We start from the raw sequence: 11,111 nt of genomic DNA, 5'->3' as shown, positions 1-11,111 counted from the left end.
TTTGAACTCAAGACATATGAAAAGCAATATTTATGACCGCCTTTCTTAGGAAACGGAACCACTGTGAAGCTGTCTCAATTTTCCTGCAGATCACCGGATCCAACCACGATACAACAGTCTTTGGTAGTTGTTCCCTATTGCTCCTTAGCAATTAAGTGAGCTTGTGAATTTTTCCATGCATTGTAAACTTGTCCATCCATTGTTGCCTCTATGACGAAAATCTTTGTTTCTTCTCCATAATTACATGCTTCTCTTCAATTTTATCTGCTTAAACAACAATTCGCAAACTAAAATTTGTTACCGGGTATTTATTAATATGTTTCCATATGTTTCATTGAAATTTCAGGACGTTTGTGATTTTTCCTTCTGATTTCGTCGGGCTCTCAACGAGAGTGTACAGAATGTTTCCCGCGTATCGCGTTACATCGTAGATAACTTCTGAATATATGCTCCAATCTTCATAAAATTAAATATGTATATAAACTATTACGATCAAAACGCTGTCAAAAGTTCCTCGATGTGACAACTAGGGGTGCTGCAGTAAATGACAGGATGCGGCCAAATACTGTGAAAGATTTTATTATTTGTCTTGAAAATACTGTACCAATATTATTTCGTAATTTTTTGTGCAGAACGGTAAATTTATTTCATAAAGCATAAAACTGTTTGTTCTTCATAATGGAACAGTTCATTGTTATTTAAAAAAATCTTTTAGTTATTCAAATGTGTTAACACATTTTAGTATTTTTTTTTTAAACTTTGTCTGCAAACTTCAGGATGAAATGTTTTACTCTGTGAGACATCGAAAAACAGAATCTGGGAATTCCACACAAATTTGAACGGTTTGCTTGCATCCACGGTTGTGGTTGTCATCCCTAGGTCGCAGGAAAAACGTTCTCAAATATTTTTTCATAAGATTGTAAGCAACTGACACGTTCCGAATTCGCATGGGATTATTTTCAACCACCAGCTGGACAAATTTTCGCACACGGAAAAATAAACATGTTTTAGCACAACGTTGAGCTATAGTTCCGGAAGTTCCCTTGTGTATTGTTTTTGTCTGGAACTCTGTGAACTGTAGAAAGAAATTTCATTGCAAAAAAAAAACTAACTAATGTAGTTTTAAATTCTTTCAGAATAAATCCACTAGATTTTTTTTCGATAGCATTTAGTTCTGTTTCCCCGAGCTAATCCAGTATCAATACTAAATTTGAAGTGCTCCAAATATTTGCACTGTCTGGGCCGTTCTAAATGTACTTGCTTATTTCATCATCCGCCCCCGGGTAACCGTCCCTATTTCCATCATCTATAAAAGTACCCCGAGCACTTTGCACGCGTTCCAGTACTCGTGATACCACAGACGAGCAAACGCTTACACGCACAAACTCTTCTAATCAACCCGAAACGGCCGAGAATCCAACGTTTGTTAAATAGTTGAGCCATTATCACACATTTGACATTGGAACTGGAGCACATCGGAATCCCATTGGGAGCGTGTTGGACTGTAGAGAAGAAGAAGAAGAAAAAGTAAAAGGAACAGCTGCAATAACAGACCCTACTTAGCCCAACAATGAACTGCTTTCATCTCTCGAAGTGTGGTAAAGAAGAATACCTGGTGCATACGAAAAAGAAGAACTGCTGGGCATTTCAAACGACCTGTCCAAACAGAATTTGGGAATTTGGGGAAAGAAATAGTCATCTAGTTTCGAGTTCGCTGAATATTGCCAGATTATTAAACCGCTGATAAAGTACTACAAAGTGTTTCGTGTTCTGTGGAAAGACCTGCCAAAAACTGTGTTGTGTTTTTCGTCGAAACTGGCAAACATTAGACGCATGTGCCATCATCAGTGCAGATTATATTGCTAACCAACGAGCGTCTACCCCGTCTTACACCCAGTGTTCGATGCAACGGGTGAATGCAATATAATCAGCATTTTTCTCCCGCCCGACCGATAGTAACAAGCCTAGTGAGTACATTTGATTTTTTTATTTATTCATGCTATTAATGCACACATCAATTGGCAATCGCACTATCTCCGAGATCAGTTGTACTTCCTTGTCGGGTATTTGGGTGCGCCTTAAACTCAAAGCAAAAAAGTGCCAGCCATGTGGTTTTTCGAAACTGTTTTTTTTCGTGTTTTATTCCAATAATATTTTTTATATGACATCTGAAAGGTTGCATCATTATTACTCTTACTAGCTATAATCTCTCTGATCACCGGAAGATGCGAATGTTTTTTTTTTCGATCTTTAGTCCGGAACATTAAGCAACATTCCTTCGGCGTTGTCGTAAAACGTTAATCAAATTGCGTATGCAGATTACTGTTCTAAGCATGATAGCTTCTATTCGAGTGCACAAGGTCGGTAAAGATTAGGCTTGTTTTTGAACAACAGAGCATTAATGAATGCTACTCTGTTCCAAATACTACCGCAATCAGTGAAGAATAGAATCCGGACTCCAATTATTAAACAACATGGTTAAATAATTTTTACTGTATTCTGTTTGATTCGTATAAATTCTATAAAATTATATAAGATCAGACAACACAAATTGACAAAAAAAACAATGTACGATATGCTATCTCGACCTTGGTGCTGCAGGGTTTCAATCCGAAATCAAAACCCAGCCTCAGGATTTATGTGGGATTAGCTTTTTATGTTCGAAACCCGCGTTTCGACAGAAATATTTCAACATTTGTTTTGTTTTTTTTTTTGCAAAACTAGACTTGTTTATTTTTTTTTATTTTTTTTAAATAAAAAAATGAATTGAAATATCGATGACAGAGATTTTTTTGATTTCCGATCAACTGTTACTCATTTGTTGAAATCAAAACGCAATATCCAGAGGTAAAGAGTTTTGTAACTACCTGAAATATATTAAAGTAAGTAAAAAATTGACATGGAAAGGATAAACGTATTCCGGATTGAAGAAAAGAGTAGTCGCATGTTGAAAATGCCTGGTCCAAAAGATGCAATAACAAAATGATGTTTACAAAAGTGTTCAGTGTTTTTCCTTTTAAATTAATCAATGTCTGGCCTACTAGATTGTTCAGTTTTGTCTGGATTTAGCTGATTCATTCTTTAAGATTACTCGATAATTTGATTATAGCTTTTATTTCAGCATCATATAAAAATCCCTTGTTTCTGTTTCTTTATTGACACTGGTAGTGTGTTGAAACAAGGCTTCACGTAAACTCACATTATCGTCATTGTGTACAGATATAACACTAATGTGACCATAAAATTTTGTGGGCCATTGCTTTGTTTGTTTACTAGATAAACAAACTTAACTGCATCTAAAAATAGGTCTTTTTTGAGGTTGAATAAACTTGGTTGAAGAGGGAAAATTTAAATAATTTCCATTTTTCGTTTTTCAACGCTTCCAGTCGTAGATCATTCAGGCTGAAAAAAATAATTATTAACCAAATCTCCAGCTATGGACTCCCTAAAGTAAGAGCCTTATTTGATTACTAATCGCTGTAGTTTTTCTGTGAACTTAAATGACACATCCATCTTACGTTCCACTTGCATTACGTGGTAGCTTTTCAGGAAATCATACTAAACAGTGGATTAGAATGTTATCACGATCAAAACAAGTGACGAATTCACAATGTTTACAGCTTCAAGTACAGCGAAACAACACCCGAACTTGGAAGAAATGACACATCCATCGGCCATAAATTCCAACTGGCCGAAAATTCTGACTAACAGTGTAAGCTTAAAGCAAGACGAAACGCAATTCCAGCTGTCTGACACGGCTACGTACGTGGCCCAATCTACGCCATTCTTTCCAGCATCGGCATCCTTCCCGGGAGATTGCAGTTCTGAATATCGACTAACTGAGAAGACGTAGCTCCTTCCTCTGAACACTGACGACTGGCAGTGAAGACGACGAAATAACCCAGTCACTCTCACTCGCACCCCGTTATAAAACTGTTGGATCGCTTTATTTGCGTCTGTAAACAAAGCCTCGCGTTATCAGTTAAGACGGGCCCGGGAGCATGCGACATAGTTGCAAGTACTACAGGCATGGTCCCGCGCATCACGTAACTAATTTTATTCCGGAACCTCAGCCACCGAATCACCTCGCCAGGGTTATCATAAATTTGTAGACTTTTTTTTTTCAATACAAGAACCCGTCTAAGAAGCGCGTCTAAGAGTAAATAAAGTCTGTGCGAATAAATGCCAACAAAACGGAAACGAATTCAACCTTTTTTGGCGCTTCTGGAAACCTCACGAAATCTTATCAATTCAGCGTTGAGTGATGTTTTAAAATGGGTTTTGAGTATCAATATTTACTCTGTATTATCAGTGGAACGCCGAGTTGCATTGCGAGCAGCACTTGGTCTAGATGTGTGTACCTACTGGTGTAAAAAAAGGAGCAGCATAACAGCACAGCAATCGACCAAGGAGGGGTTGACGAAAGGCTTGCCTGGAAAACACGTGTTCACTTATAAATGAATTACTGCAGAAATGATTGATATCAAGTGTGACCACAATTACTCACCGCGGCGGCGTTGGTTGCTCCCAATATTTCCACACCTTTTCCTGTTTTCGTCGAGTGAATCCAATAGCGGCAAACGAAGTGCTGTAGATTAATAAGCAAACGAGTTAAGAACTTCAAAAAAACAGCTTTTCGAATATTTGCTCTAAATCAACTCGTACATAAACTAGGTTAACACATCGATTATTTTATGAATTTCTGGATAAACCTAGATAAGCCTATCTTGGGGCTTTCTTTATCACCTCGATTCCCACTGACGAAAACGGAAAACCCCTCACTGATTCCGATCGATAATCTTCCGCAAGCTTGATTACTAAACAATCTACCGGAAAGGCCTTAGGCGAAGATTAAAGTCCAATGGAAGCGAACAATGTCCTGTTAGGGTGTTTTACGTGAACTCGTTGAGTTGGCAACACAACCTCATCGTTATCGGTAATTCAATTAAATTCGCATACTTGAAATCTTGAAAATTGGAAGCAGAAAAGGGCCAAAAAAGTTTTGGCCAAATAATAAAAAATGAAAAATTGCTAGTTTTTCCATTAAAACTTTTGTTTTCATAAACATCCTGAAAATCTTCTATCCATGGCAAGATAATAGTTATCAAAATGTATTCTTGAAAACCTGGTTAAGGAATAATACGTGTGAAATTGATCAAGTTATTCTAAAAAACTATTAAACTTAGCCTCAAAAAAATTGTACCAGAAGAAAATTGCTTTGAAAGTTTAAAACGCTTTTTTCTTGAACATCTTAGGGGCCATCCACATAGCACGTGGACAGCTGTCCACGTGGAATGTGGATGGCTCCTTAAATTGAAATCTTAGGTGGCGAGGAGAGCAAGTCTTGCTCAAGAATATGGAAATCCTTTCAATCCAAAGAACAAAACTTTAAGCAAACTCACCATGTCACCTAAATCAGTTTACTTAAATTATCTTAAACTTTGTCGAATTTTTCAGCTGCTTGATTACAGTTTTTGATAGAAAAAATAGAAAGATATAGAATTTGATGAAAAAATGTGAATTTTGAGAATATTGAAGAGAGAGTAACTTCAATCAATGACTATCATGTAGTAAAACGGAATAAAAAAAACAGGGGTTTGGCACGCTCACATTACTCATTCTTAACACGAGTTGCGCCGATGAAGTGTTTTCCTACTGTCTTCAGCGATACCGCTTACCGTGCCACGCGCGTGCTGTTTAATTAAACCGTTGCGCAGTTTCGTCAATGGTCAGTTCGAGAACAAAATTCGAATTGTTGTTTATCGCATGACATAAACAGTAGGTTACCAGTGGAAATCGACTTTTCGAATTAAGTTCAGCGGTAGGCATCGAAAGTATTGTCTCCTCAAAAAAAGTCCCCATGAAAATTCCAGGTCAATCGTGCAGCAGCCTCCTTCCCAGAGTCAAGTATAATCACCAAAATGCCATTCCCACAAACAGACAGACATTCGAAGCAGCCCTCTGTTACGTCGTCTGACATAGAATATTTTTTCGTTATTCCTTCGCCGGAATAAATTGTTGATACTAGACACCTTGTTTCCCGTAGGAGAAACAACGACGGTCGCATGCATGGCAAATGAGTCGGCGACAAAACAAAAGAGTATTATAAAGTTTCCTTTCTTGGTAACTATTGGTGACAAGAAGAAAAATCGGAAAAGAAAATTGTTTCTCTTCGGGCTGTAAGAAGATTACCCAGGTAACCAATAAGCACTTAAATATGCAGTATTTCTGCTTAATTTTTGCATTTCGTATGCTTTCTGCTTTACATTAGCAGTTTGAATGCGTAGCTGTTGTATAACAGTATACGCAAAGCCATTGTATTGCTCGCTGTTTGATATCTGCGTTTCGAATACCTAAAGGAATTTTGATGTGTTGTATATAAAGTACTTATTTAAAGCCAATACAAAACAGCTTTATACCAGCATCTCAAGTGCATCATTGAGAAAGTAAGTTGAGTATTTGTAAAGCTGATATCCGACAGTGATCATTATTATTTATTGTTTGGAAACATGAATCCATCAAACAAATGGAAAAAAATTGTGAATAGTGGTACATTCAAGCGAAACGTGAAAAAATACGTTACTAGTGATCCATCCTGACTAATGACTGATGAATACTCAGCCACGGTTCGAAAATCAGCTGAAGTCACCCAATTTGAACGTTCTGTGCACTTTTGATGACAATGCTTACGAATCAGATACCCTTTATTCCCTAGACGACGTCTTGTGCAAGCTTGTAGCTATTAAATTCACAAAAAACGGTTTTTATACCATAACTACACACTCGGATTGATTCAAAAGAAATGAAAACAGGTTTGTCAAATAAGATTGTACTATATTCAATAAAAAAACAAAGGAATTTCAGATGCATTTGAAATTATTCGAATTTAAGTTGAAGAGAAAACAAATCAATCGTTGTGTAATCGTATCACTACTCATACTAGAAGGCCCAGAGTCGACGAGTTCCATCTGCACCATTTTCGAGTTGCTCTGTGTTATGTACATGTAACACTGTTGATTCATAACTTTCCTCCTGCTCGATTTCGACCTCCTCCAAAACTTCTTGCTGTCCGTTGGGTTCACGAAGCTTTCGTTTACGTGCTGCAGGTTTGCGTGATCCACCAAGCTCCTGAAGTCGCTGCTTCGCGTTGCGCAAACAACGGTGCAAGCATGACTTGCACTCATCCATTGAAAACTCCGGGTCCGATTGCAGCACAGTCTGGTAGAATAGCTTAATTACGCCTTCAAATTTGCTGAATGGTATCTTCCGTACCAATTGTTCTTGAGCTTGAGTCGATTTACGTCCAGTTCCTGTCCAAGAGCATTCCAGAAGAAAACCGCGGTCGAAAAAGGATTCCATTATCTGCAGGCAAACCGATCCTCCTTTTCCCGTGTACCGCTGCATGCCGTGCAACTGACCAATCAAGGCGAGCACGGATTTTACGAACTCGTCCTTCTTGCAGTTTTCCTCCAACAAGTCCAATCCGCATAAATCTTTCACTGGTTCCATCGGCATTTCCTTGACTTCGACAGCTAGCTGCTTGCACTGTGAATGTCCTGCACAACCAAACGCATCCAGTTTGGCATTGCCGTGAGCGAGCATACTCAAGCTTTTGTTTAGCTTTGTTTTGCATCAGTTGCATCCGATGTACCTGAATAAAATTCGGGTGCAGCCTGTGTTGTTTGCCGGGCCGCATCGCAAAATGTTTTCGCCTCAACATTTTCGGAATTTGCGCGAATTGTTTCGGAAAGCGCAGCTGCTGCTCGCTTTTTTGCGACACGCTTCGGAATAGCACCCGAAATATATATCAATTGAACCAAGAATTGAGCTACATGTTCACAAAAATTACTAAATTGATGCTTACCGGAATTGCCAAAAATAATTTTGTGCAGAATAAAAATAAAATACCGTAATCAGCACTGCGAGAGTAAACTTATTACCTTTTACTCAATCAGAGCTGTCACTTTGCGCGTGTACGCTGTGTGTATGTATAGATGATACTCATGGTAGCGTCGAGAGTAGCGCTTTTCGATACCTAGCGGAACATTTCAATGGGTCGTATAAGCAATAACTGTTTTTGAGTTGAGTTTTTGTCTTCAATTATAGCATCCATAACATACTTTTCAGTATTTTCAATATCAGAAATAGAAAAACAATAATGTTTTCATAGTATTATGAAGAGTTTGAATCGAAAAACATAGAGATAGACATTCATTGAATAAAATCAAAGCAAGCCGCTTCTCTTTGTTAGGACCTTTTGAAAACGTCCTGCTCCATTGCCGCTAGCTATTATACTGAGAACATTGAAGAATGTGAAGGGCAAAAGCATGACCCGCTTTCATATCTTTCATAGGCTAGTGGATAAGGACGACGACTACAGACACACTGATCACCACCGAAGCTGCGGGTTCGATTCTCTCCGAAGGCATCTGTTACAAAAAAACGTAACGTAAAATGCATAAAATTAAGACAAGGACATCAAATAAAAAATTACTGTAAGAAATAGAAAAACGTAAAACCAGATGATAGCGACTAGATGACAGCAGTGCTTGCAATTTTTGATACTGCATTAAATCTTTTGGAATGCTAAAATCTCAGCAAAAGTTCAGCATTCAAAATGCCCAGTCCCAATAATAGTTCAACATTTCAACTGCGGTCACCTAGCTGTCATACACAGATGCTACCAACTGAAGCTACCAAAAGTTGGTTTGTGTCTTCGTTTGATGTGGTGTAGCATTTGATGGGCAGCATATTGGGCCAAACCCGGTTTTTAAACAGCACTTAAGTCGACTACAATGCTATTCCGCATTTAATCGATTGCCCTTATGACGAATATAGTGCTATTTACATGCTATTTTAATGGCTTATTGGTTACCTGGGTAAGTTTAAATAGAATTTGTTTAATAAAATCAATCTAGCAATAGACTTGATTCCGGATGGTCATTATTTTCTCAGCACGTACGGGGACTTATTACTACAAGTCTCTGACAAAGGTCCTGAAGATTAACATAGCCTTTGAAATCGAACTTCCGGAAGTCGTGCTTCAAAGTTTGCCCTCTTTTGACCGATGAAAAAATGGCATGAAATTTCCGATATCGAATTTTTTTTATGCATAAACCATCGAGATCTGGTGCTGTCTTTAAAAGCTTCGTTTGAAGACTTTTTAGAAGTCGAGTTTTCCAGAAAGAGAAATAATGGGAGGGAATGACAATGATATCAAAAGATTTAAATCAAATCAAAAGATTTTAAAAGGTTCAAATCAAAACTCGCAAAGTTTCATAAAAATTCAAGAAGGTGCAGCCAACGGGCCACTAAATTGATGTAAAATTTCTCTATTTCACTGGTCGACAAAAGCGAAAAAAGCCCTAAAATGGTTATAGTTTTTAAACTATTTCTGTGATTTTTGGTGTTCCTAGTGAATGCTAATGAATATCAAACAAACAAAAAACCGCAGAGTAGTTGTTCGCCAGGTTCGCCGCTCCTACGTCTGCTTACAGAAAATTTGTCTCTGAAAAAGTTACTGGTGAAGCCTGAAACCCTCTATACCTAATTCAAAAGCAGATCAAATATAGGCGACCTAACGCATAAGAGTCACGCTGCCAAAAATTACATTGAGTAAAACGCAGTAGACACAGGTAAACCACTTCGTTTTTTTTTTCTTTCCTATTGATTCAATCAGAAAACAAAAAAAAAATAAAACATGCATTCCAAGGTAAATAGGTATACCTATATGACAGAATACTTTTATGGGTAATAGATTAATTGTTGTTCTAATTAATACACTTAAATTGGTCTTTCAAAGATAGCTGATATGATTTTCCACTAGTTATTTCAGCGTTTATTTGTAACATGGGACTGACCAAAATTCAAATTTTTTTCATCATACATCACAAACATACTTTTTTCTTGTGATTTTTCGAGAGCACATGTGATGTGAAGAAGTTTCTGAGGTTTATCTCAAAAATGATTAAAAATCACATGGGACTGTTATGTATTTGTGGGCAATACGGGACAGTGATAAATTTTACTTTTTGGACCTTTCAAACCAGAAGTATTCACTAGTAAGACTTGCTTTTATTCGAATATATTTCATACAGGGTGGCCACCCAACCGGGAAAACCGGGAAAACCTGGAATTGTTTGGAACCGGTAAAATCCGGGAAAAAACCGGGAATTTCACTGAATATTTCAAGCCGGGGTGAGATTGTCAGCTATCTCATGGCGATCACTAAAATTTCTTGAATAAGTTTTCTCGAAAACTTGACCAAGAAAGACTGGTCTTCTGACCCGGAAGAGATGGCTGACAGGTCACGGGTTGTATGGCACAATCTCACCCCGGCTGCCAATATATTAAACTCATTTCTCACAGTGCTTTTATCAGTTTTGTTTTTATTCATCTTTTTCTTGGAAGCTAACTTGACCACGGTAAGCTCCCCGGAAGTAGCTGTCAAACGGCTCGAATTTTGCCTAGAGCAAATGGTTCACTAAGATAATCTCGCGGGAACTGCAGTTGACAGATTTCGCCAAGAATACTCACAACTGTTGAGTATGCATTCGACGAAGACATTGCTGACTTCTTACCGCCGTAGCGAGAAACGCCTTGATACTTTCTGTAGAGATCTGATAGCTGGTTTAGGCAAAAAATTTCCTAACTTGACCGTGTTTATTAAGGAGATTTTGATCCAGCAGTTGGTGTACAATGCAGTACAGGATGCCGGTGGTGAAGACGAAATTGATATCACCAAGTCGTTAATCCATTACGCTCGCATTTCACATAGCCGATATGTTGAATTGTTGAAGACAAAGAAGAAGGAGAATTCAGATCAAGATGAGGAAGCCAGAAAGAAGAATGCCGTGCTCTTGAAGCTAATGTGTTTAAGTGTAATGTGAAGTAATGTGTTTTAAGGGGTTATATACCTTTTTAGTTTTCAAAAAAGCGAGAAAAAATTTATTGCATTATCTTCAAATACAACATCTTGAGAACATTTTCACAAATTTTCATAAAGATCTGAGCAATAGGAAGAAAGTTAGAGCGATTTGCAGCGCGCCTCGCCAAAGCCGCATAAGCTAAACTTGAAACTTTACACGCGATTTTCTCGGAATAGTGTTTCC

The 11,111-nt window shown here is 37.9% G+C and overlaps 1 protein-coding gene across 1 annotated transcript in view; it reads left to right on the top strand.

Annotated features, from left to right (window-relative positions):
* The first annotated feature begins 1,330 nt into the window (after nt 1-1,330).
* The window catches only part of LOC129724116 (uncharacterized), a 100,333-nt gene continuing 90,552 nt past the window's right edge, over nt 1,331-11,111 (top strand). The window contains exon 1 of the mRNA XM_055678754.1: nt 1,331-1,967. The gene's annotated coding sequence lies outside the window, so the exon portion shown is untranslated. The remainder of the gene's footprint in view (nt 1,968-11,111) is intronic.

This window comes from Wyeomyia smithii, chromosome 2 (genome assembly GCF_029784165.1).
Source record: "Wyeomyia smithii strain HCP4-BCI-WySm-NY-G18 chromosome 2, ASM2978416v1, whole genome shotgun sequence".
In the NCBI taxonomy this organism is placed as follows: Eukaryota; Metazoa; Arthropoda; class Insecta; order Diptera; family Culicidae; genus Wyeomyia; species Wyeomyia smithii.
The sequence above is the reverse complement of the archived record's forward strand: the minus strand, read 5'-3'. Positions and strand labels throughout refer to the sequence as shown.